Source organism: Crassostrea angulata, chromosome 2, assembly GCF_025612915.1.
Source record: "Crassostrea angulata isolate pt1a10 chromosome 2, ASM2561291v2, whole genome shotgun sequence".
In the NCBI taxonomy this organism is placed as follows: Eukaryota; Metazoa; Mollusca; class Bivalvia; order Ostreida; family Ostreidae; genus Magallana; species Magallana angulata.
The window spans coordinates 56,999,368-57,026,542 of NC_069112.1; the positions used below are offsets into that span (position 1 = coordinate 56,999,368).

The 27,175-nt window shown below is 35.6% G+C and overlaps 2 pseudogenes; one reads left to right on the forward strand and one right to left on the reverse strand.

The window, feature by feature from the left end:
* The window catches only part of LOC128174544 (multiple epidermal growth factor-like domains protein 10), a 293,920-nt pseudogene that overhangs the window by 70,986 nt on the left and 195,759 nt on the right, over positions 1 to 27,175 (forward strand).
* LOC128172606 (uncharacterized) lies at positions 24,212 to 25,417 on the reverse strand (annotated as a pseudogene).

The following is a 27,175-nucleotide window of genomic DNA, read 5'->3' on the forward strand; positions in this document are numbered from 1 at the left end:
TTAAAGAGCACTCACAGAAATTACCAGAATGTGACGGTTCACTGGACTGGAACCAGCATGAGGAGAAAAAGTGAGGCCTGGCAAGGATCCTTTCCATTCGATGTAAGAAGTGCCACTACACCAGTCACTGTGAAAAACTGTATGAGGAAGTTAACCAGGAAGGGGATGAAGAGCCGAACAGCTTAAAGCTGCTTGGTCCGATTTTTTTGTAATTACAGTATCAAAATGTTTTCCATACAAATCATTTATCTTAGAAAGTTATGGACTTTCTCCTATTTACACCAGCAGAATCGGTCTCCTTTCAAAGTTAAAATATTCAAAGTAAATAAAAATAATTTCTCTTTGGGCAAACAAAAAAAAAACCAAAATGCATCACGGGAATGTTTAGAGTAGGAAACCGCTTGGTTTCGTCCCCCGAATTATTGGGTTATTCAACCCGCATGCTATGCATCAATTGTAAAGAAAGCAGACTTTAGAAATATTAGCGAACAAAACGTACACATGTTTATTTGTAATTTGTCTGATCATTTCGACCTTTATTTAAAGTGAAGTCAAAGTTGTAATACAACCATACCGGTTTCGTCGTCAGGGGTGAAATTTAACATGAGGCGAAATAACGCGGTACCTTTTAATATCGTTTGTTTTGTTAGCAAATTTTGTACGTATTTATCCTCATTGAAATTTGGCATAATTGATGGGTAAAACTACTGCAATGTCTATTATTATACATATACTAAGCATAGCCATCGTTTAAAAGCGTGCATAAAATTTGATATAAAATCGGACCAAGCAGCTTTAATGTGGCTATGGCTGTCGGCCACTTGGGTACCAGTACCCATATTTACTAAAGTTCGTAGATGTAGACATAGATGTAAACTTAGATGTAGCGTACGTTTACATCTAAAACCGTATTCACAAAATGACGTTGACGTAAAATTACATCATAATCGGACGTAAATCTACATCTGCTCTATAGGTAAGCGTATTTTAATCAAACATGGCGGCAATTTTGTTTACACTTGCGAGATAGAGGAGTCTAAGACATCAGAGAGTTTTCCGGGACCGGACTAACCCCTTAGATGTCTTCAGTGACAGAGAACTGATTTGCCGTTATCAATTCCTGAGGTGAACTATCATTGATTTCATTCAGCAGGTGGACAGAAGACTTGCATGATCTACTAACAGGTATCATCACCCTCTGCCTGTTTCATCTATGGGAAGTAATTTCGCTGATATTGAATCCGATGTATTTCTTTAAACTAGTTGCAGTATAATTTTCACCCAAGCATTTCACTCCCCCCCCCCCCCCCCATATATATATACCTGTTATATGTAATTACATATCATATAATATGTAATTACATATAACAGGATAACAGTTGAAATTGACAACCCTCGAAAACCATTGTCAACCTCCGCTTCGCGTCGGTTGACAATGGTTTTCTTGGGGTGTCAATTTCAACTGTTACCCTCCCAAACAGGCTCTATTTATATAATGTATTATTATAGACGACAAGGTTCAGTATAAAGGGGTACACAGTAGTTCCACATACGTGAACTTATTAACAGTTCACAGTTTTACTTCCTAACTTTTAGCGATATGAATACTTCTATCTGGACAATGTTGTGTAAATACATATAACAGGTATATTCAGTCCAACCTGAGCATATGTGACTGCATACAAATGACCATGAAATTCCACCTACATGTATAATTCATTCATTTATAAACACACAGAAAATTAATTTGTAATAAGATGTTTGTTATTTGGACAATGCAAAATTCAGGACATTTGATAATTGTTATTCCTTTGTGTCCTCATTAAAATTACAAGGGGTATAGAAATTTACAGTACAAGAGGCCCATGGGCCACATCGCTCACCTGAGCAACACTAGGCAGGATAAAATTGGCTTCATTGAGTCATAATACAAAATATCTGGACAATGTGGTATAATACATGCAGATTCTATACAAAAAATCTGTTTCCCCCTGGATATTCTTATATTTACCGGCATAATCAAGTCCCTCTTCTAACACGATTTTATAGTCATGTCACATTCAGCATACATGTACATCAAACTCTGAACCTTTGATTTGATTTATTTGAACATATTTTATTGTGTAAATTATATCTGAACCTTTGTGAGGCCCAATAATCATCCAGGGGCCAAAGTTTAAACAATATTAAAGAATCAGCAATATATAAAAATGCTATATAAATAAGTAAAAGCATAAATAACATTTCAGTTTTTGTGAATAATTAAATTGTTTTCCTTTGTACAACTGAATCCCCATTGTGGCCCCACACTACTCCTAGAGATTGTGATTTGAACAAATTTGAATGTACACTATCTGAAATCCCTTTCACAAAAGTTACAGCTTTTCTAGGCAAATGTTTTTTAAAAAAAAGATTTAAAGATATTTTTCTATATATTCCTATGAAAAAAATTGTCTCTCCCCCCCCCCCCCCCCCAATAACCTCATCTTACCCCATGGTAATCATTAATTGTCCAAACAACTGTTCTATTGCAGACATTCTGCCGCCTCCACAACAGGGCCATCGAAGACCGCATTCCAGCACCAGCAGCAGGACAAGTACCCATCTTCTCTGATAATGACACTTTCAATGCTGAAACTATTGTCAATGCAAACGCAGTTAACATCAGAAACATCGTTGTTAGAAGGTTTTAATTATTTAGTGGAATTGTCTGTTTATTTGATATATTTGCCTGCCCAATAGTTAGTTATTTTTGATAAGTAATGTGCAACACCCTGTTAAAAGTAGACTGATATTTTAATTATTCAAATAAGTGATAATTTTTTTTCTGCCTACAGGTCATTATCTTTGAATTGTACAAAAGTTAGTATGTTAAATGTGTTCTAAGATTGATGTTTTCCAATGTTATCTAAAAAATCATGTTCTACATTGTCAACTCAATAATGGTAAACAATTTGGTTATTGTTTTAGATTTGTTTTATTTGATATTTTTAAAGAGATATCATTTAAAGCTGCCATCTTACTTTAGAATTGTAATATTTAATTTTTGAATTCTCCATCTAACTGGAACACATACAAAGAAACATTTTTTGTTAATCCACAGTCACTGTGTCATTTTCAATTTTTTTTTTTTGTACGATAAATCTAAAAATTAATACCGTTCAACACATTAAGATAATGCCAGAGTATGACTTACTGTACTTTTTAATTTACATTTTATATGCATGTATTATTGTTAAGGTTGTCTTCAGATGGTACTCTTAAAATACATTTATGAAATACATTGAGTCCCTTGAAACTTAGCATGTGTTTCTTTGTTATTTGATAAATTTAAAAATAATTAAGTCTATTTTCCAAGACAATTCATTCATGTACTTAATGTTTTCACATTCTTTAAAACATACACAAAAATATTCTAGTCCATATAGTGGATAATTATAATAAAATTTAAAATAACCAGCAAATTAAAAATGCTGCTTCCATACAAGTAATTGTAATTGTAATAATGGTTAGAACAGGCAGATCAAGATATCTGTGAGCTAATGTTCACTAGTAATACCCAGCTCTGATGTGAATATGCAAAATGAGCAAAGTTGATAGAAAGCTGATTGGTACAAAAATAAATCTTAACTTCTGGCATGCCTAAACAAATAGTGTGTTAAAATTTCAAGCATCTGTAATGAATAGTTGCTGAAAAACTGTGATAGAAATTACCGTTACTGACAGATGAACAAACGGACAGTCATGAGACACACAGACACACAAGGGTAAAACAGTATAACCCCTTCTCCTTTGGAGCGGAGGTATAAAAACATTGGTCTCACATAGGGTGGAAGTTTCACGCAATTATAAACGAAATTACTAATTAAACTCAGACAAAAGATTACAAACAGATTGAACATTTGAAGAAGAAAACAAAGCATAAAAGTTCTTCAAAATCTCGAGCCTCTCTTTTTCAATTTCCGGTCTCTGCTTTTTGATTGAAAGCTTCTCCTCCTCAATTTCAATGAAGCGCTGAGATCCGTAGCTGTACTCATTAAATGTTTGAGCTTTCCATTTTCCTTATAAACGGAAAATCAGTCTTATCTCGATATAGAGTAATGCCAGAACATTTTGTTTAATCTTTTTAAAATCTTAATATTATAAACGAGAATTTTTTTATTTTTAATTAGGAAAAAGCTTTTTCTTTTCACATATGTAAGGCAAAAAAGAATTGTGTTTCTGTTTTGTGCTTTTCTTGTTTTCATACCTTTAGAAATGAACGGTTCTGACAAAGAAGATTCTTCTGAGAAGTTAAAGGAAATTTTAAAGAAAACTAGCTAGAGGTACCTTGAGCTTGCAAGCTTACAAATGATACACCCCGTTAAGAAAATATCATAATTCAAGTTATCTAAGGAATAAACAGCATTGAGAAAAGTTCATTGATGATTTTTTCACATTGCTGTATATTACTTTAATTAAAGCTGACATGAATTCATAAATACGCATTATTTCCTTTTTATCTCCGACTACTGCCATATTAGTTGTTGATTTCTATTGTTCTGCTCATCGCTAAACACCCCCTATATTTATAGAACCGATGGAAAAGAGTCGCTGTTACGTTGTTACTATCTTGGATTTACTATCATTTATTTGCTGGGTTGGATGTAGTGCCGCCGGGGTTTTCAAAAAGATGCAGATGTTGTGCACTCTGTATCAACGACACACACATGTTCTATGTGCATGTGAAGTAAAGCAGCACTATCTGTGCAAAATAATACAAACACTTTGGAAATTCTTTCAAAGAATAAATAGATTTTGTATTTTATTGATTCTTGTTTCCTTTATTCTTTATTACAAACATTTTAATGCAATGTGTAGTTTATGAATTTAGAAGTCCAGGCAACCTGAATGCCTCAATCAGAAAGCAATCGACCGTAACTTTCTCGACTGGTATATATACCCCAGTGGCAGTAGAGGAGCGATCGAAACTAATATGGCGACCAAATGCTTTTATGAATTCATGTCAGCTTTAACATTTGAGAATGGCAAATCCATCAGAATCATTAACATAATGATGATCTTACAATATCAACATTGCAACCATCATGTGTGTGCAATACATGCAATCATTGACATGACTGCACAGACCGGGAACTCAGGGAAAGACAGACGGACAAGGAGATTCCTATTTATCCCCCCCCCCCCAATCTTTGTTTACAAGGGGTATAATCATATCTGCAGTGTGTATAATTACCGGTATATCAATCTGATTAAAATCAGATCTGCGATCCTCTCCGACTAATTTGATGTTGCCACACAAGAGATCTTTGTGTAGCGACATTCAATTTGTTGGAGCGGATCACAGATCTGATTTTAATCAGATTGATAATTATATTTGCTTAAACTAACAGTTATAAGCATTTTGATAAATTTTGCACTTTTCTTGGGCAGAAAGACCAATTTCAGTTTAATACCAGTAGTTCAAAATGTTGAATTGTTTAAAGTATACTAAACATAGGATATATACTAACCTTCAGATTGAGAGACAACTGGCACATCACTATTAGTGTCTAGATTTTCAAGTTCTTCAGCTGGAACAAAAACAAATGTTGTTCTTTATTTATTTATTTAGTCATACTTTTAACCAGAGGCCTCTGGGTTACATTAATGCTATTTTTTTTTATTTACAATGCAGAAAAAAGACAATAAACCCAACCTTTGCAGTTAATGAAAATAGCCATGCAAAGCTCTTTGATGGATAAAACCTTGAATAATCTAAGTCTTGACAGAAGTAATAAGTTGTTTTTCTCCTTCATTATTAATCACTTACTCCTATGGTATAATAATGCAACTCCATATCTTAGAAGACTGATCATGTAGAACAGACAGACAAAGAGATGGACAGAGTGCTTCCAAAAAGATCCCCCTTCTTATGTGGGGGTATAACTACTGTAACCATTCATAGTGATAAACCAACATGATCAATGATAGCAAAGTATCATGGCAACTTATAATCTTACCCTCAGTGACAATAAATGGCTGTATCTCAAGGCAACTTGGTTTTTGGGACATCTGAAGGGAAGACCTGACTTCACTGGTGTCCACCCCATCCTTAATTCCAGATATGGCTGACTGAGGAATCAACTGCAATATCTAAAATTTTCATGGAGTTGAAAGTACATATTTCCTTACTATAATCTGACAATTAACAACTCATTCCATAAAGAAAAAGGAGTTAAAAATAAAGCATCTTGTCAGAAACATTTGAAAAAAAAATCATTTTCATTTCATCTTCATTTTCTTGTAAAGCAAATGATTCATAATTAATAACAATTTTATAAACAGTATCATTTAGATTTAAATCAGATTGATGTTGGAGACAAAACAAGGGGAAAATAAAACAGCATGCAAACATAACAGTTAAACAGTTATATTAGTTGATACTAGAACTTGGAGACCTACCTTAAAACACTACTTGAAAACATATGCAGTAGTGATGGGATTTGAACCCATTATCTCCTAAGACAGTTATATACATTTAGGGTACATAAAAGGACAGACAAGGACTAACCCGAAACAACACATGTTCACAGAGATTGTCAGTAAGCATCAATACTGGTTAGTTCATACTTACCCACAATGATCTGTCTTCTCAGACATTTACAAATTTCAAGTATTCATTCACTAAATGACAAAACCTTAGCATGTAGCTAAATATTAATTTATACAGTAAAACTGGGTTATAGGGACCAATTGAATTACTTCGTTATATCCGTAATTCGTTATATCCGTATAACGAATCCGTAATAATATTTATAGCGAATTCACTATATACATGTTTTCTTTCACCAGACTATAATTTTTGCTATTTTAGGCTTAAAATAGAAATTCATTACTTTGATAACTTTACTAATCGGATTGTAACTTGAAAAAAGCATACGAAAATATATTCATTCAAACTAGTTTGTTAACTGGAAGTGCAAACTTTTTTTAAACTGTAAAAAAATTCGTTATAAAGGTGTTAAATTTCGTTATTATTCACCTCTATGGGACTCAAAATCAGTTCGCTATATCCGTAAATTCGTTATATCCGAATTCGTTATAAACGTAAAATTTTGTAAAGATTTGTTAAGAATTTTACCGGGGACTCTAAAAAACTTCGCTATATCCGATAATTCGCTATATCCGTGTTCGTACTAAACAAGTTTTACTGTATCATATTGTCAGTTATACCCACAAAATAATACCATTTGGGCTTTTGTATGCTAAATCAATGGACCAGTACACACAATAACAGCTTGTCTTTGTATGTAACACCATGGATATCTTCAACTTGAAGTTTATCATTTCATTGTTACGGACCTACCTTAATTTCCTTGTAAGGATCACATGTAACAAATTAACATATGAATACAACAGTATGAAATACTTCTTGAAGGTTTGGCATGCCCTTTAACACTGTAAAGATAAAAAGCAGACATTCCAGATGCTATCAAAACGTAGTTCTCGAAAGAAGGCAGCAGTCATGAACTGAAGAGACAAAACATTGGCAGAATTGTGAAGGTCAAGAATTACCCGATCAACCTTCGATGGCCTGGATGGACTTCAAGGTTCATTTTGAATACTGCACAGAACTGAACAAATGAAACAGACTTCAATGAAGAAGAGATGTTTATAAAACACTTATGTCCCCTTCCTTGGAAACATCTGCAAAGAAAATGGATGGAAACTATAAATAATTGAAACTTTTCTATGACCAAGGGGTATAAATTGCTAGATCATACCCATACCTGTTAACCTTTCGAAGCTGCTATGTGGGAGAATCTCCCCCTTACCAACTTGGCTAAGGGGGAAATTTTTGCGTAAACGACGTTTTTTCACGTGAAATGCAAATATATATTAAAACTAGACACTTGTTGCAAAAGCAACAAAAAGGTCTTCCGTTTTGATATACATGAATCAATTTAACTGTAAGACATTGCTTCTCTCACATAGAAAAAGAAGTGGATATGATAATTATTGTTAATGATATATCCAGACATTACTTACATGTAAAACAACGAGATTGAAAAAGAAATCAATTTCTGAAATACTTTCTGTGACGACCGGAAGTAACGCCGAACTAAACAAAAATGTTAACCATTTGTACAATCATAAGTTAATCTTTTCTGAAAGTTTGGTTGTTCACGTCTCTGCCAAATCTAAGATCTCTTTGAAACAATATTTTTGTCTCGGGACCGGAAACGAACAAACGGAAGTGTTTAATAAATACAAAAGCTGGTATTTCCTATACATTTGCTCAGCGTACATCACTGTTTTTCAAGCTAGATGAAACACCCAAGAAAGTCAGTTAAACTTGTTAAAAACATGATTTGTTTGAACCCATCCGGTAAAAACCGGAAGTGACAGTTGACAAAATTAAAAATGTTAAACACATCCCCAGTCAAATTTCTATCAATCATGAAAGTTTCGTGTCTAATTCGCTTACAGTGACAAAAATCTCGCGGATATCAAATTTGTAAAAAGGAAAGCAACATAGAGACATTTGAAATATCTCACCGGAAGTAAACTTTATTTGCTCTTTTTACATTATATAGATGACATATGTAAGATTGTATACTGATATTTTCATTTTATGTAAAATGAATAAAATATGAAAAAAAACAAATTTCTGAAGTGCTTCCGGTGACGACCGGAAATTACGCCGATCAAAACAAAATAGTGTATACACATGTACATACATAGGTCTATCATCCCACAAAGTTTGATTGATCAAGTCGTCACCGTTTTTAAAATCTCTAGGAAACAAGGTTTTTTGTCTCGGGACAGGAAACGGACAAACGGAAGTGTTCAATGAAAATAAAAGTAAGTATTTCCTAACCATTACACAACAGGACTTTATTGGCTATCAACATATCTTATATTGTCAAACAAAAACAGTTAAACTCTTGAACAACTTTAATTATTTGAACTCTTCCGGTGTGGACCGGAAGTGACGGTTGACAAAATGAGAGCAGTTAAACACATCTTCTATCAAATGTCTATTAGTAATGTAAGTTTTGTGTCTTGGTCACTTACAGTTTCTGAGATCTCGCTGTAATAATATTTGTTTTAAAAAGAGTACCTGAGATATTTGAGATATCTCACCGAAAGTAAATTTTTTTGTTAATTAATCATCGGATAGATGACATATGAAAGCGCTTATACTTATATTTCAATTTTGTGTTAAAGAAATAAAATGTGTTAAAACATAATTTTTTGAAGTGCTTCCGGTGACGACCGGAAGTTACGACGAACAAAACAAAATAGTTTAAACACAACTACAACTATAGATCTATCATCCCTCAAAGTTTGGAGGTTCAAGTCTTTATCGTTTCTGAGATCTCATTGCCCATAGCGTTTTGTCGCGGGACAGGAAACGGACGGCAGGAAGTGAATTTTGAAAAAATGAAAAAAAACACCCGGAGATATTATCGTTCTTTATCAGTCCTAAAAATTTCAAGAAAATCCATCCAGCCATCTCTGAGAAATCTGGTTAAACTTTTAAAAAACTTGATTTGTTTAAACTCTTCCTGTGTGGACCGGAAGTGACGGTCGACAAAATAAAAACGGTTAAACACATCTTCTATCAAATGTCTATCATCCCTGTAAGTTTCGTGTCTTGATCACTTACAGTTTCTGAGATCTCGGGGTTCAAACATTTGTTTTAAAAAAGGCTACATGAGATATTTGAAATATCTCACCGGAAGTAAAATTTTTATGTTAAGTTAACATCGGAAAGATGCACTATGTAAGCATTTATACTTATATTTCAATTCTCCAAGAAATATATTAAATGCGTAAAAGCATAATTTTTGAAGAGCTTCCGTTGACGACCGGAAGTTACGACGAACAAAACAAAATAGTTTAAACACATCTACAACTATAGGTCTATCATCCCTATCACGCATTTGCAATCATTTTAAATTTTATCATTTCTATGACTACCAGTGTGCAATTACAACTTGTGTTGCTGTACATGTTCAGAAAACTATTATTTTGTTTGCATGGTACAATACAAGAAGTCAATAGTGCCACTTTTTATATTATTATAAGTCTTCTTATTGTTCAGTATTGAACCATCACTGCATAGAATCATAGATTTTTAATTCACAAAACAACATGTATTTCTCCAGCATTTTTTAAAAATGATCTCTGTTGTAATGTCTATAGCATATCCCTGTAATTCATAGTACCGGTACTATAAACTTTAAAAACTCTTGTGAAATGCTTTTACACTTTTTCCTCGAGCTTCATTTTTATCGGTAGCTTGTATAAACACTCTGTTCCAAACTCACTTTGATTTTTACCGACTGTGCTGGCCAGATAGAATTAGTCACGACTCACTGCACGTGGCTTGGGTGCTTTACCTGTGCACCTGTTAAGTGACACCACTGGCTGTTATTGTTTTCTTTGGTGTTACAGAATAAAATCAAGATGTTTTAAGCTTTCATTTAATTTTTTTATAAGGCCTATGCATAACAAAATACATAACTGATTTAAGTCAAAACCGGAAGTAATCGTAAAAAGTAAACTGGGCTATAACATGTCATACTATGATCACGGTAGACAGTACTTGGATGGATTTTGATATATTCAAGCTATACAGCAGCAGTTTGAGCTTAAAATCAGAGAAAAACCCCCAGTGGTTGTTGAAATTTGCATGTAAAGATTCAGAATGGATTCCCTGGTACAGGGGAAGACAAATACTATTGCGGGAGAAATTTGTCTCCCACGCGGGAGATAGGTTGGATGCGGGAGATGTTAGATTTTTGGGCCGTTTTGCGGGAGTCTCCCGCGCAATGCGGGAGGGTTAACAGGTATGCATACCCAAAATAGCAGTTGACTTAGATATCATTATGATAAACCTGTATACTAAATTTCATTTCAAAATGTGCATCTTCTGCGAAGAAAATGAAAGGAAACTGTAAATAATTGGAACTTTTCTATGGTCAAGGGGCATAACTCTGTCAAAAATTGCTCGTTCGTACCCAATGATAAACCTGTATACCAAATTTCATATCAATATGTTCATCCTTTGCGAAGAAAATAAATGGAAACTGTTGGTGGACTGACCGACCAAAAGACAGTAGCAAAGCAATATGCCCTCCCTTCTTCGATTGGGGGCATAATTAGTCAGTGCCTTGGCTAATTGCTTTGCACGGACAAGTATTGAAGGACTTTATAAGTCTGAACTGAGAACAAGGCAGAGAAAACCTGGTGAGTCACTGTTGGAACTAGGGCAGGCGATTAGAAAGTTGGTTACCCTTGTGTACCCTAAAGCACCAAAGAAAGTTCTTGATACACTAGCTATGGACAGTTTCCTAACCCCGTTGACAAAGTTTGAAGTTTGTCTTAAAATTCTGCGTGCCCGGCCAGTTTTCTTTGACAGAACATTACAGATAACTGTGGAATTCGATGCTTGCATGAAAGCTGAAGTAAAGAGGACAGGGAAATTAAATAAGGCAAAATTGTCACTGAAACCCTGTGTAAACAAGATGATGGCAGAGATGCAGAAATCAGGGAACTTAAGTCTAAAATTCAGCAGTTAAAGCAGCAGGGAAATTTGGGTAGAGTTTGCAGACAGACAATAAGAGATGACATCATTTGTTTTAATTGCAATCAAAAGGACACATTAGCCACAAATGTCAACAGCGAGTGACACAAGAGAAGACAAATAATGAACGTCAGCTTAGTAAAGAGAATGATAAAGAGTGCACACAACCTAATTGCCAGGTGAGGAGTGGATGCTAGACATCAATTGTCTCTGGATTTTACATTCTAACAAATGTTAATGGAAAACGGCTTCAGTTACAATAGTCTTACAAAACATGATGCTATACCATCGACAAATCAACCGATATTACAAACTGGCATACTTAGGATTCCCTTCAACAGATGGTAAAACATTACAGACCAAAGGATCAGCAGTGTCTAAATTTAGAGAGGGATAAAATTTGATTAAACATGAAGCAGTTGTTGCAGCAATAAGAGGACAGGGTATCCTGCGGCTAGATTTAATGGTTGAACATGAATGCACTCTAAACCTCATGTCAATGACCCTTGTTTAATGGATGAATTTGTACTATTGGAGCAAAATGTGCAATGTTGCAGGGTTTCTATCCAAGAAATTTCAGTAATACCGGGCAGAAGTGAGTGGATCATCTTTGGTAAGGTGATACCCTCAGAATGCATTCTGTATGGAATTTAAGAACCATCCATGAATTTCAAAAAAGAAGAATTGATGATGAGTAGATCCACTGTATCCACAGCTCCTAGCAACACAGTTCCTTTGAGGCTGATAAATCACAATGAAGATCTCTTAGTGGTATAAAAAAGGAAGTATTGCCAAAATATTTGAGCTGAAAAGAACCACAACACCTGCAGACAGCGGTGAGTCAACAGAAAACACAAAGCTACCTGACACATTCAAACTCTTTTGGACAATACTGATGGTCTTTCACCAGAACAAAGAAAGCAAGCAAGTTCGTTTCTGCTTAAGCATGCAAATCTTTTAGCTGAACAGGGTGCTGATCAAGGTCACACAAACTTGATAAAACATAAAATTGATACTGTAGATGCAAAGCCTATATGCCAACAACCCAAGAAACATTCCATGATGTGCCATCAGGAGGACATCTTGGTAGACAGAAAACTCTTGCAAAAAAAAAAGCAAAGCTTCTACTGGCCTGTCATGAACAAAGATGTTAGAAGATGGTGTGCATTCTGTCAACATTGCGCCAAAAGAAAGAAATACAGTAAACTCCTTGTGCGCCTATGCAAGTTACCAGAGCAGGAGATCCAGGAGAAAGAGTTGCGATTGACATCTTAGGTCCTATTCTTACATCAACCAGAGGGAATAAAAACTATCTGGTAATTCAAGACTACTTCACTAAATGGACCGAAGCTAATCCACTTCCGCACATGGAGGCCAAGACAGTAGCGTAAGCCTTCATAGACAATTATGTTACCAAATACAGCCCACCTAGAACTCTCCATACTGACCAAGGGCGCAAGTGTGAATAAAAATTATTCAAACAAATGGGATATACTGAGAATCAACAAGACTCACACAACCCCATACCATCCACAATCTGATGGCATGGTGGAGCGCATGAACTGCCCAATTGAAACAAGATATGCAATGCTCACTAGTGATACCCCTGCTCTGATGTGAATGTGCAATATAAGCAAAGTCGTCATTTAACAGGAAGTTGATGTCAGATTGGTACAACAAGATATCTGTGAGCCAATGCTCACTAGTGATACCCCTGCTCAGATGTGAATATGCAAAATAAGCAAAGTCGTCATTTAACAGAAAGCTGGCATCCGATTGGTACAGAAATATATTCCCACAATATGGCATGCCTAAACAAAAAGTGTGTTAAAATTTGAAGCATCTGTGATAAATAGCTGCTGAGAAATATTTGAGGAAAATTTGTTTGAAAATTTTGGCTAAAATAAACAAAGTACTCATTTAACAGGAAGTTGACGTCTGATTGGTACGAAAATATATCCCACAATATGGCATGCCTAAACAAATAGTGTGTTAAAATTTCAAGCATCTGCGATAAATAGCTGCTGAGATAAATGCGACAGAAATTTTTGTTACGGACGGACAGACAGACAGACGGACAGACAGACACACTAGGGTAAAACAGTATACCCCCTCTCCTTCGGAGCAGGGGTATAAAAATATATCCATATTTATACCAACACTCTTGCACAAAAAAATCCTTGCCAATGATTGTTTTTCTTATTTCCATATTCATACCCTGACCCATAAAACTGTTTCAGTCACTCTACAGATCTAAATTTTAAAGCCTGCTGAAACAGTGTTAAATGAATAGATTACAGATTGAAACAGTGGTTAGTTAACTCTGACCTCCGGGCTGTGGAATGGGGATGACTGGAGCTGTGGTAATCTGCTGTGGTGGTACCAAGGTTGAGCCTGGGTTTGGTACAAGAGTTACGCCCACGGGAGTGGTGTTCTCTGGTGGTACTGGGGTGGTGGGTGGGGATAGGGGTGGGGTTGGGGTGGACAGTACTGTACTTTGCAGCAGTTGTCTGTCTGGCTTGGTACCATGAAGCAGCTAGGCTTAACAGGGAAGGATGGGCACCTGTAAAAGCACATCAGAACAAGAGGCCCATGGGCCACATCGCTCACCTGAGGAACAATAGGTATGATAAAATCAGCTTAATGGAGTCATAATACAAACTATCTGGACAATGTACAATAATACATGTAGATCCTGTATAAATAAAATCCATTTTCCCCTGGATATTCTTATGTTTATAATCATTAGTCCCCTTTCTGACAGGATGATTTTGTAGTCATATCATATGTTGAGTATTGCAGTTCTCAAAAAGATCCTTAACAATAGTTTATATATCGGATATAAACGTACATCAAACTCTGAACCTTCTCGTGAGGCCAAAGAATTGTCCTGGGGCCAAAGTCTTAATAATTATAGAGAATCATCTGGCTGATTAGTTTCTGAGAAGATTTTTAAAGATTTACCCTATATATTCCTTTGTTAAACTTTGACCCCCCATTGTGGCCCCACCCTACCCCTGAGGATCATGATTTTCACAACCTTGAATCTACACAACCTGAGGATGCTTTCACACAAGTTTCAGCTTTCCTGGCTGATTAGTTTTTGAGAAGAAGATTTTTAAATATTTACTCTGTTTATTCCTATGTAAAACATCGACCTCTCATTGTGGCCCAAACCTATCCCCAGGGGTCATGATTTTCACAAATTTGAATCTACACTACTTGAGGATGCTTCCACACAAGTGCCAGCTTTCTTTGCTAATTAGTTTCTGAGAAGAAGATTTTTAAAGATTTACTCTATATAATCATATGTTAAACTTCGATCCCCCATTGTGGCCCCAACCTTCCCCCAGGGGTTATTATTTTCACAACTTTGAATCTACACTACCTGAGGATGCTTCCACACAAGTTTCAGCTTTGCCGGCTGATTAGTTTCTGAGAAGAAGATTTTTAAAGATTTACTCAATATATTCATATGTTAAACTTCGATCCCCCATTGTGGCCCCACCCTACCCCCGGGGGTCATGATTTTCACAACTTTGAATTTACACTACCTGAGGATGCATCCACACAAGTGTCAGCTTTCCTGGCTGATTTGTTTCTGAGAAGCAGATTTTTAAAGATATACTGTATATATTCCTATGTAAAACTTCGATCCCCCATTGTGGCCCCACCCTACCCCAGGGGGTCATGATTTTCATAACTATGAATCTACACTACCTGAGGATGCATCCACACAAGTGTCAGCTTTCCTGGCTGATTAGTTTCTGAGAAGAAGATTTTTAAAGATATACTGTATATATTCCTATGTAAAACTTCGACCCCCCCCCCCCCCATTGTGGCCCCACCCTCAGGTGAGCTAAAAAGATTAAGTTTACAATACAATAAGTTGTTAAAGTTGGTTTCTGGAAGAACAGACTTTGAACATTTTCTTAATAAATATTGACAAATTTTTTACTTTTTTCATCTTTAGTTTTTAAGATCTGTGTACAAACATAGAATTGTGAGCAAATCTTTGTATCTTGCTTATAATTCGAAGCTTAACACTCAAATATGGTTAGTAAATAGAAATTGTAAACAATTAAACACAAGAAACATGCACTATAACAAATAAAGAACACAATTTATTTTTTCGAAATGAATCATATATATATACATGTATATACCTACATATTTCCGTCAGCGATATCAAACTCTATTTAAACTGAATAAACTCGAGAAAATGTCGAGCATCTCAACAAAATCTATTGCATTAATCTATCATTACGCAAAAGAAAATGCCGAATTACCGATAGAATGAATTGTATTTCAGTACCCCTACATCAGATTTTGCTTAATTTGCGCAGGTAAACAGTTAACTGTTTGATTTACCGAAGTATCTGTTTGAATTGATACGTAAAAATCACGAAATACCTGTAGACGATAGTTTCCAGGTTTAAAAGCGTAAATAATGAAAACGAAACGAAAATCCGAACAAGCTAACACCAACACACTTGTTTGATCCTTGTTGGAACAATTAGAAAATTAACTAGAGCCGAGCTCGTTGCAAAGCAACGAGTAGGTCTTCTGTCGCAACTTCGTGTCGCGAAAAGATTGTCCATCAGTCTGATTTAAACACCTTCTTCTCCTGACACTTGTCAGAGCCAGAACCTGTATTGATAAAATGTCATCTTTATACGACCATTTCTTCTTACCAATAAGAGCTTTAGAAAATTGATTGAAACTCTTCAAATGGAGACAAAAAAATTAATTCATGCCTGTTTTCTATGTAACCTCTAGATTGAGTATTGCACCACTCATTAAACAGATAAAGGCATATCTTTGCTAAGTAGGTGTTTATTTAGATTGTATGCAAATGTGGAGGTCAAGTGGAGATAGTCTGTTATTGATACAGGTCTATCAGAACCTGGCGAGTGTAAGGAGAAGGGAAATGGTTTTTAATGATACTGGATTATCAATGTGATAATAGTAAGTTCAAGAAATCGAAAACGAGACTCAATTTCAAAGTATTATTTTCATACCAGGCAAGTTCTTCGTTTAACTTACTTCAAGTTTAGGATAACTTTAAAAAAGACATCATTTATGTACATGTACATGTATATAATTAATTTAATTATAATAAAAGTGTGGATGTGGCGGTGGGGGAAATGACCCAAAAATCAATTTTCTAAGCGTTAACTTAAGGGAAATTTTAGTTGAGAGAAAGGGGGGCATTGCTCCCACTGGACCATCTAAAAGGTACTGTTAGCAAGCTCACAAATGATATCCCCGCTAAGAAAGAACTCATTACTCACGTATTTCTCTATTAGAGAATAATGGATGGTTCTTTTTCTTTAGTGAGTCAGACAAGGCAGGGTATATTTACAGGTCACAAGTAATCTTTATGTCAAACTCTAGCTTTTACTCATTTCCATTAATACAAGATATGACACATGTTTGACTTTGAACTTGCGCAACTGACCCTGGGTCAAGTTCATGACACATCATTGGTCATCAGGAATCTTTACATGAAATAGAAACTCCCAATGTTTCTCCTTAAATGACATAGGGACAAATCATTACACACCCTCAGGTCATAAGCAATCTTTGTGTGAAGTAAGAAATTCCAAAGTGGACCGGAAATAAATTTTGCACTTTTCCTGCCAGTGACCTTTACTTTGTCCAAATGACCTTGGGTTTAGGTCATGACGCTTCGTCAGGTAATGAGTAATACTTGTATGAAGTAAGAACACTTCCAATGTTTCTCCATCAGAAAGATATAGACCGGACACGACGTACGGACGGACAAGGTGATTTTTATTTAACCCCCCCCCCTCAATTTATTTTCGTGGGGTATAAAAATCCTTTTCGCCCGTTTTGTGCGGCACAAAAAAGACCTATATTTTTCAATTATTTCTATCATATCACATATAAATATACATGTAAATGTATGATTTGTATGCACATTTGAGTTCTTCTCATCATCGTCGGAAAGGATAAGAAACCCTTGGGGTCCAATAATGTCTTTCATGGGCATTTGTCAGTTTGCATCACTAAATAATTTCCAAGCGGTAAGCTATCAAAGCTTTTGAGATGTTACATGTAGATATTGAATTTCTATAGATTTAAATTTAAGGTTAGGAAAAACAACACTTTTTTATACAGTAAAAAACCCCACTAAAATAGCTTAATGTACGCGTACACATAAATAAGAAGATGTAGCGAAAGCTATAAAGACTTTATTTTTTCTGTTCTAGACTTTTTCAGAGTTAACGAGCTACAAGTTAACAATCTCTTATTTTGACAAGCTAGATTAAAAATAAAATATTGAGCTGAGTTTTAGGTCACTTAATCTGCATTACAACCTCATACTACACAACTTCAATGATTTTTTTTTATCAATGTGCATATAACAATAAGTAAAATCCCCAAGAACAAATATCTTTCACAATTAAATGATTAAATGCATACATTTAGAGAGGCAGAAAAGTCGCTATATTATAGTCTGCAAGTCAATTGAACTACTACAATTATTTCAAAGAAATAAGAAACTGTCGACACTTGCAGTACTCTGATGATTTAATGACGATCGACCGACTTTATTGCTTAATGTAGTCGTATATCATTACTTCTAATCCTGAGAACAAATTTTATTTAATCTTTGATTTAAAACTGTTAACTTATTAAACCAGAGACATAAATAACTTATTAAGTTATTTATGTCTCTGATAATATATTTTATTCTGTTCATAACTATAGAAGTTTAGCGTGTTCAACAGGTTAATTTTTTAGCCACATTCTCAGATTACGATATCACACCTTTAATGTGAGGTTGATTGACATCGAATATTTAGACACTTATTGTTTAACAATTGACCGCTGCAGTGAAAGCGTCCTTCCAAATGTTACTCAATTATTTATCAATTGTTGATCTGCAGCCCGGGGGCAATATTCTGAGCTATGTGCGCTGACGCGACACGAGATTTTCGGTCGCACGTGGAGCGGATTGACTTAGCATAGACTGACCAAATAAACACACGGGTGGGAAAATGACAAAAATTGAGGAGAAAAATGTACACATGTTAAGTAGTCGCCAAAAATAGGTCTTCGCCACATTTTGAAAAAAAATAAAGCCCTTGCACTGTGATCATGAAACCGATAAAATCTAAACAAATCTTGTTTAAAAACTCATGTGAACATTTTAAAAAAAATCACTAAATCCCTCAATTCTGGACAATTCTTTTTTCGTGTAAGCCTCTACCGCCAATCGCAACTTCTCGGGCCTTTCCGGCAAGCTCGGAAAAACACTTCGAATGTATTACCTAGGCGTCCATGACAACTCCCCCCCCCCCCTTTTTTATAAAACTTGATATAATTACAACACATTTTATGATCTGTTGATATGTGAGCTATACTTTATTAAAGGTATCAATATACACTAAAATATAACACAGAAACGACATACAAGACTTCTTGCCGATACATACTTATTTTAATGGGAAGCGACTCCATTTTGTATAAAATTCTAACATCTGGTGATGTTAATACATTCGAGGTGCTTTTTCAAACTTGCCGGAAAGATCAGAGAAGTTGCAATTGCCTCTACCGCATGTGTTAATTTGATATTTGATTTTTTTTATCCTGCCTTGAACGCTTGGGGACTGTTTCATTTTCTAAATTCGGCTAAATAATTCTTCCAATTTTGAGCGCGCACTCTCTCTCTCTCTCTCTCTCTCTCATTTTATGTGCAACCTTATGAAGACCTCAACTACTTTCTACAATATCTATAAAACCTCTCAGCAGTATTTAGCGGTAATATTCGTGGGTAAATAAAAAAAATTTAAATTGAAACACAAGTCAATCTTACATGTACCGGTCAAAATCTCGAATAAACAAATAGCTGGAATCGTACAAAATATCAATAAACATGCACGTGTGATAAAGTACATGTAGAAGAACACGAAGCTACCGCGGATCACTTGTCCACTCGCGCGGGATCTCCTTGGCTATGTTCTAGGGGTGATCATCATTTTAAGGTTTAATCTTTGTGGTTTTTTGTTGTTTATCTATAACATTATTAGTAAATGTATAGTTTTTAGAACATTTTAGAATTACAAATTCACTATTGATTTATGTCTGATGATGTTTCTGATTTGGAATAATATCGCTTTTATCAATTTTTAGAGGGGCTTCTTAATTCACATTCTAATGTTTAATTAAATAAATTGAAAGTGAACAAACTCTAAGAACATGAAATTGAAACAGTTCTTGTATATATATATATATATATCTTGTTATTAGATAACCGCTGACCTCTAGGTTGTGCAGCCGCGACCGATTTCCTCGGCCGCGGATGAGGGATCGGATAATTTACGTAAAGGTAAAACACACATTAAGAGCTCAGAACCCAGGAAGATTTACAATGTTTGCAGTATGATGACTAAACTCGAATTAATATAAGTTTTTCCCCCTTTAATCCCACAGTTGATCTATCTGTCTGACACTGCTTCAGTTCGAGAATGGCATTGCTTTTATGATTAAACAGAACGATTTCTTATTGACACTCTATCGTTTAATTCAAAATAAGAAGAGTAAGCTTTAATGTCATTGTGTACGATTCTTGTGTTTGCGGCTAAATAAAATCACATATGACACACGCGATTCTTGTGTATTAGATAACCGCTGACCGCTAGGTAGTCCAGCCGCGACCTTGGCGATCAATTTTCTCGGCCGCAGGCGAGATGGGTTATGTAATGACGCACACAACTCAGAATTTAGGTCGATTTGAAATGCTTGCAGTAAAATGACTCAAATCTATTTCATGGAATTTATTTATTTTTTAAATCTAGTTTATGTATCTCACTAGATAAGAAAAAGAACGTTTATATTTTTCTCGTTTTTGTTTTTCTTAACGGTTGTCCACTATAGGACCTAAACAGAGGTGACTCCAAAAAAAGGCTGTAAGAAAAACATGTACACGTATACTTTTTAGACACTTTTTCAAATGAATCAAAGCATCCCGTATATGCTGGTACACTTTTAGCTGTTAATTTATGTACGTTATGCGCACGAAGACGATTCGCTTACTTGCCAAATGAATACAAGTACATGTTAACAAGACAAGCTTTTTATACTCATATTACGCATTACCGGTACAAAATAATTTTGTAACGACATTGATAACACAATAATGAACAACTTTTCTATCGACAGCTATAGCGAAATATTAACCATTTGAGTTATAAAGCGAAAACTTTTAAGGGCTCTAGACCCCTAATTTAAAGGGCCAGCCCTTTTTCAATGGTGTCAAGTGAAAGCCCTTGATATTTTGCACATATTTTGTTCTATATGTATTTAGAGAAAATTTTAAACTAAAGAGCTACATAACAAAAACACAACCAAAAACAGCATTTTTTGAAACACAAATTCAAATTAATTTTTGAAACTTTAAAGGAGGAACATTGTAAAAACAAAACTCGGAGGACAACGTTCAAACTCTCTATTTTTAAGATTTGTGACTTTGTAACACATGCTGTGAGCGGTTTCAGAGCCTTTGCGTGCACAAGAATGCCTATATTTTTGGGAAAAAGGGGAATAACTCGGTACCGGAAGTGTCGATTCCAACGATTTTCCTTAGATATTGAGAAATAGTAAGTACCAATAGGCTCTGAAAATTTGAACTTTATAGGACAACAAACAAGCAAGATATTTGAGTTTTAAAAAACGTCTAGAAGAAAAAAAAGAATAAAAAGAATTACCAACAGAATCAGTACAAGGTCTTCCGTTGAAAACTGGCGATGCCTGTCATAAGACCAGTCTATCGCAATGAATTGCCAGTCTACGATATATGGAATAACGAGCCATTCTTTATAAGTATTTTCGCAATTATCTCAAATTTGGAACAGAAATCGCCTATAATTTTTGCAATTTATATTTTCCTTTCCCTAAGGATGATTTATGCTAAATTACGTTAAGATTAACTCGGTAGTTCTTGAGAAGAAGATTTTTAAAAATGCACCCCCCTTTTTCTACAGTTTCAAGGTTTTCTCCGCTTTGAATACAGATCGGACTTTTATTTCTGCAATTTATTTTCGCCCTCCCATAAGGATGCTTTGTGCCAAATTTGGTTGAAATTGGATAAGCGGTTTTAGAGAAGAAGTTCAAAATGTAAAAAGTTTACAGACGGACAGACGGACAGACGGACAGACAGACGGACGGACGGACGACGGACAAAATGTGATCAGAATAGCTCACTTGAGCTTTCAGCTCAGGTGAGCTAATAAAAAAACCATTCCGTGCTAAGATCGTTTTTGATGGGCCTTCCTTAAAGCACATTTAAATTAACTTTAAAATCAGAATGTTAAACGTAGATGACATTGTTACCTCTCGGTACACTTGTAGCGGCCTGTGGCTTGATCGATACATTCGCAGTTGTAGTCACATCCATCTTGCCAAGTCTGTCCATTGGTGTATTGTTGTTCCTTGTATACACAGAATGCTGCAATGGATCAGGTTATGCACTGTTACAGTACCCGCAAAGTTATTTTCTGTATTGTTAAAATTGTTTTCATTATCGAACACCCTAGCTGATCGCCGCGAATATTTCAGCCCGAGATTAAATCACTCGGAAAATAGCGGGTTTAATTATATAAATCCAACTCTTGTATAAAGTAAATATAAAATCTATTAAAATCAATTATATAAATCCAACTCTTGTATAAAATAAATATAAAATCTATCATAAGTACATTTTTTTCTGTATAAGAAAATGATGCATTAAAAGCGAATTATTACAGACAAGTTAAATAAATATTTACTCAGATACACATTCCGCGTACGATTTGTTAACATTGTTTTCCTTACCACACATCCTAGCTGATTGCGGAGAACATTTCAGCCTGAAATCAAATATCACACGGAAAATAACTGGTTCAAAATACAACTTGGGTTTTAATTAAATATAAATTATATCATAAATACTTTTGTTTCTGTAAAATATGATGCAACAAAATTATATTGCATAAAAGTTAATGTTTACGCAGGTATACACTTTGAGTACGATTTAATATATTCGATATACAGGTAAATATGTTACCTTGTTCCTAAGAACTTTGTTCTTCATTTTCAATGTTAACAGATATGATTTACATATAATATTGACTAATTTTGATCTTAAAAATTAAAAAAAATAGTATCCTGACGAAATGTTGGATAGGATTTTACAATTCTTGTTCGATAAATATTCGTATACGGCGCACCGAACGAGTTGCAACTTAGTAATAAATTTACTTGCTTATGAAAAGGCACGAAACGATTAACACGGAAGAATTTTTGATATTAAACGATAAACCTGATAGGATTAACGCACGATAGGATAGGATTAACGCTCAAAGAACAGTATACACGCACGATAGGATAGCATTAACGCACGATAGGACAGTATACACCCACGATACGATAGGATTGATACACGATACGATAGGATAGGATTGTAAAAAATAATGTTGCGGGTACTGTATACAATACCTGTATCTTGAATCAATTCCTGAATTATCACTTTTCTGTAATGTTTTTTCCCCTTTTATCAATAATTTTCTCAACACTTACTTGGTTTGGGTGAAGGATTGTAAGGATTCTGTGTGGTAGGATTGTATCCCACAATTTCTCCTTTAGGCAGTGGTGTAACATAAGGATTGTAGGGTGTGGTAGGCTGGTTAGGATTGGGGGTGGTGGTTGGGTACTGAGGGTTGTAGGGTGTGGGTCTTGGGGTGCTGCAGACTGGCACCAGGCAGCATGGATCGTTGGGGTCAGCAGTCTTGGTACATCCTGCAGGTAAGTTAGGATACTGAGGGCACCTGGAAGTATAAACAATGGATACTTAACAACACTGTAATTGCACCTTACCAATCTTAATGAAAATGCCATGTACACATAAAAGAAGTAAAATTTCAATAATGCCCAATATCTTAATTCATATTAATTGCACATCAGTGTATCTAGTCTTGGCTTGACAGCTTGTAGTAGAAGCGGTTATCACAAACACAATTCTTAATACCATAAAACTTCTCTCCTGAACGAGAATATTCTTCACTTATATACACTTACCTGTCAAAGCAGTTGTAGATGTTGTTGTCAGCGTCATCACATCTGCAAGTGGTGGAGCAGCCATCTTGCCAGGTCTGGCCCTGGATGTATGGGACTCCTTTGTACACACAGAAAGCTACAAGTACAATGCAAACATTGTCATACAGAAGTCTTTGGTTGGCAAGGGTAAAAATCTATATAATTAGTAATGAATGGATCCACATAAATGATGGCAAGTGCTTTGTGAAACTTTTGACAGTGGTTGCATGTTCATTTACTGAGTGGTTTGATGGGTGGGGCATTGAAAAAAGAAATTTTTGAATTTTTTGACAGTGACATTGATGGTCATTTACTTGGTGGTTTGGTGGGTGAGGGTGTTGGCTGTCCAGGGGCAGAGGTTGTGGTCTGACAACACACAGCCACCTTACAGCTGCAGTAGTCGCTGGGGTCAGTCTCCAGGGTACATCCATTGTGTACCAATTTTAATTTGCCTTAGTCATTATTTTGCAATGCAAATTTTTTTACCAAACATTATTGGATATAATTTCTGCATATTGAATATTTTGCAATTTAAAAGTGATTGCAAAAAAAGCGAAAATTAGACCCCCACGAAAAATTACCAGAAATACATTTGTACAGTATGCATTTTTGTCAATTAAAAATTGGTATTGCTTTAATACTTGGTATATAAAAGTCCTCTCACCTCTCATGTGTCCATCCTCACAGATACAGTTGTATTTGCATCCATCTTGCCACTGCTCACCTGTTCTGTAAGCCAGTCCATTGTAGATACAGACTGAAAAAAAATAAATTATTACTTCTTGCACAACATAAAATTAATGTGTTCAAAAATGTTGACCAGTTCAATGGTACTGCAAAGCTTTCTAAAAGTTTAACTCTTGACCCCTTAAAGCCAGTTTCTAACACAATGGTCAAACTGACAAATACAAATCAACAGACTTTATCTTAAATTTGATATACCCGGTAATAAATAAACATAAATTTTGTTCAACTATTTTCATTTCATTTCTCTCCCTCCTCCCTCCCTTTCTTTGTACCTATAAATTTGTTTAAATATTCACAAATCAAAATTTAGTGAATGAGTAAAATCATATCTCATATTCGCTTCATTTCCTATCCCATATTTCTAAACCATGCACACAAACTTTCCAAACACTGAAATTCAGATACCTCATCCTCCAAACACCAACCTCCCTTTTCTAAACATTTTTAGTAGGTAATAGTATACAGGATAATCTCACCATCTGGTTTAGGAGTGCTAGGCTGAGGAGAAGGAGTAGGCTGCTGAGTTGGCAGGAATGGGTTGACAGTGGTAGGCTGGGTAGGAGGTAGTGTCTCGGTGATTCCATATCCTGTGAAGGATTCAGGCTGTCCCTTGATGGTGACAGGCTGGTTTGGTCCAGGTGTGGGCGTTTCACAGTGAGGAACCTGGCATCAGGTGGGGTCGTTTGGATCAGGGATCAATGTGCAAGAGGAAGGCAAGTTGTCGTAAGTGTTGCATCTGGAAAAAGAAAACAAATTGTCTTAAATATCATATATTCTATTTTTCTATTTCACTTGCTTTTTAGAATTATGAATGAAAAAGGTCAAATTTGTAGCATTTTAAACTAGTAATAAAAACTCTGTAGAGAGAAGAATAAAAGCATGGTTACATTAATAACCTTTGTGTCCTCGTAATTAATATACTTACCTCTGACTACATCTGTAGTAGCCAGTCTTTCCATCATTACACACGCACTCTGGCGCATCCGTCATACCAAGTCATACCAAGTCTGTCCTTGGCTGTAGGTCTTGCCATTCATAATACAGATGTCTAAATGAGAGAGAAAGATATCACCACCAATAAAGAAACACACTCTTATTTAGAAAAATTTTGAATTCAGTTTTACAGCCTGATGAAAAATCAACTGGATGCACTTACTCTTAGGTGTTGGCATAGGTGTCTGGGGTTGTTTGGTATGGGTTGGGTACCTGTGTGTTGTTAGGTTGTGGGGGGAAGGTGATGCTGCCAGTGATCGGGGGTTTGTTTCCTGTGACCAGATTGAATGAGGGGGCGGGGGTAGGTTGTCTGCACTGCATCATCTTACAGCATGGGTCTGCAGGGTCAGAGACAATCTGGCAGTTGGGTGGTGGGACGACACCATCCATGGATGGGCATCTACAGAAAGGAAGACACAGATCTGACTGTCAAAACATTGGACAAAAAGACCAGTTGGTAAAATCGTTGCTCAAAATTCCTGGCCTCTGACTGAACTGAGAATAATATTTAGTTAATTTAGATTTTTGTACCTGTCCTTGCATCTGTATCTACCAGTCTGCATGTCCAAACATTCACAGGTGTAGAAGCAGCCATCTTTCCAGGTCTTTCCAGCATTGTAAGAGACTCCCTTGTACAAACATCCATCTGTTCAAACCAGAAAAAAATGTTTCTGATAGAGCTTTAATATCCTGTATCACTTAATTAATGAACATCACTTATAATGAATATCATGGAATGAAATCAACTGTTCATTGAAATAAGAAATTCCAGTTTCAATTGATAGGCGTATAATCATCTACATGTACAAATTTACATGTCCCTGAAATTGAGGATTTGACAAAATTCATGTAAGACTGCTGCCATTGTAAATATTGATACCAAAGACTTTCAGGTTTGATAGAAAACAAAGAATCTTTAAAAAGAAATTGGTCACCATATGTTTAAATCAAATATTGAAACTGTTTCAGGAGAAGAAAATTCTCTTACGTCCTCCATTGGGTCCAGATCCATAGTTAATAGCTGTTGGCATGGGCAGAGTGTATGGGGTAGGGGATGGTGTGGGCATTGGGACCTCGCCAGGTTTGGGTGAAGGTGTGGGGGCCACAGTTGGGGGTTTCATCAGCTCTAGGTGGCAGACTGGTTTCTTGCAGCAAGAGTCATCAGGATCTGCCTCCATGGAGCATCCCTCAGTCAGCTGGTACTGTGGACATCTGTTCCAGAAACCAATGTTGTTCTCAAAACACTAGAAACTTCATTAAATACTGTGGTTTCATCAATATTAGTTGGATACCAATTTTCATGGATTTCATTGTTAAGTTTATCCATGAAAATAAATGTTTATTGAAGTGCACTTTCTACTAACTGTTTGTATTGATAGGATCATTGGCCATGAATTTAAGTATCCTTGAAACTGTGTTTTTCACTTTAACCACAAAAATTGATACCCTTATTACCCTTAAATATTAAGGAAACCACAGTACCTAAGATTTTCCACTTAACATACCGGTATTTTTTTTTTGGGGGGGGGGGGGGGGGTGGTTTGTTATACATGTAGTACTTTTATGCTGTTTTTTTGGGGGGTGGTGGGGTGGGGTGGGGTGGGAAGGGGGTGTCTGAAAATGGTAAAACATTCTAAGTTAACTATACTTAAGTAAAATTTAACTGGCATCCAATGCATTAATAAAATTGGTCACATTTACCTGTCGTCACATCGGTAGAATTCTGTTGTTCCATTCTCACAGACCAGGTCACAG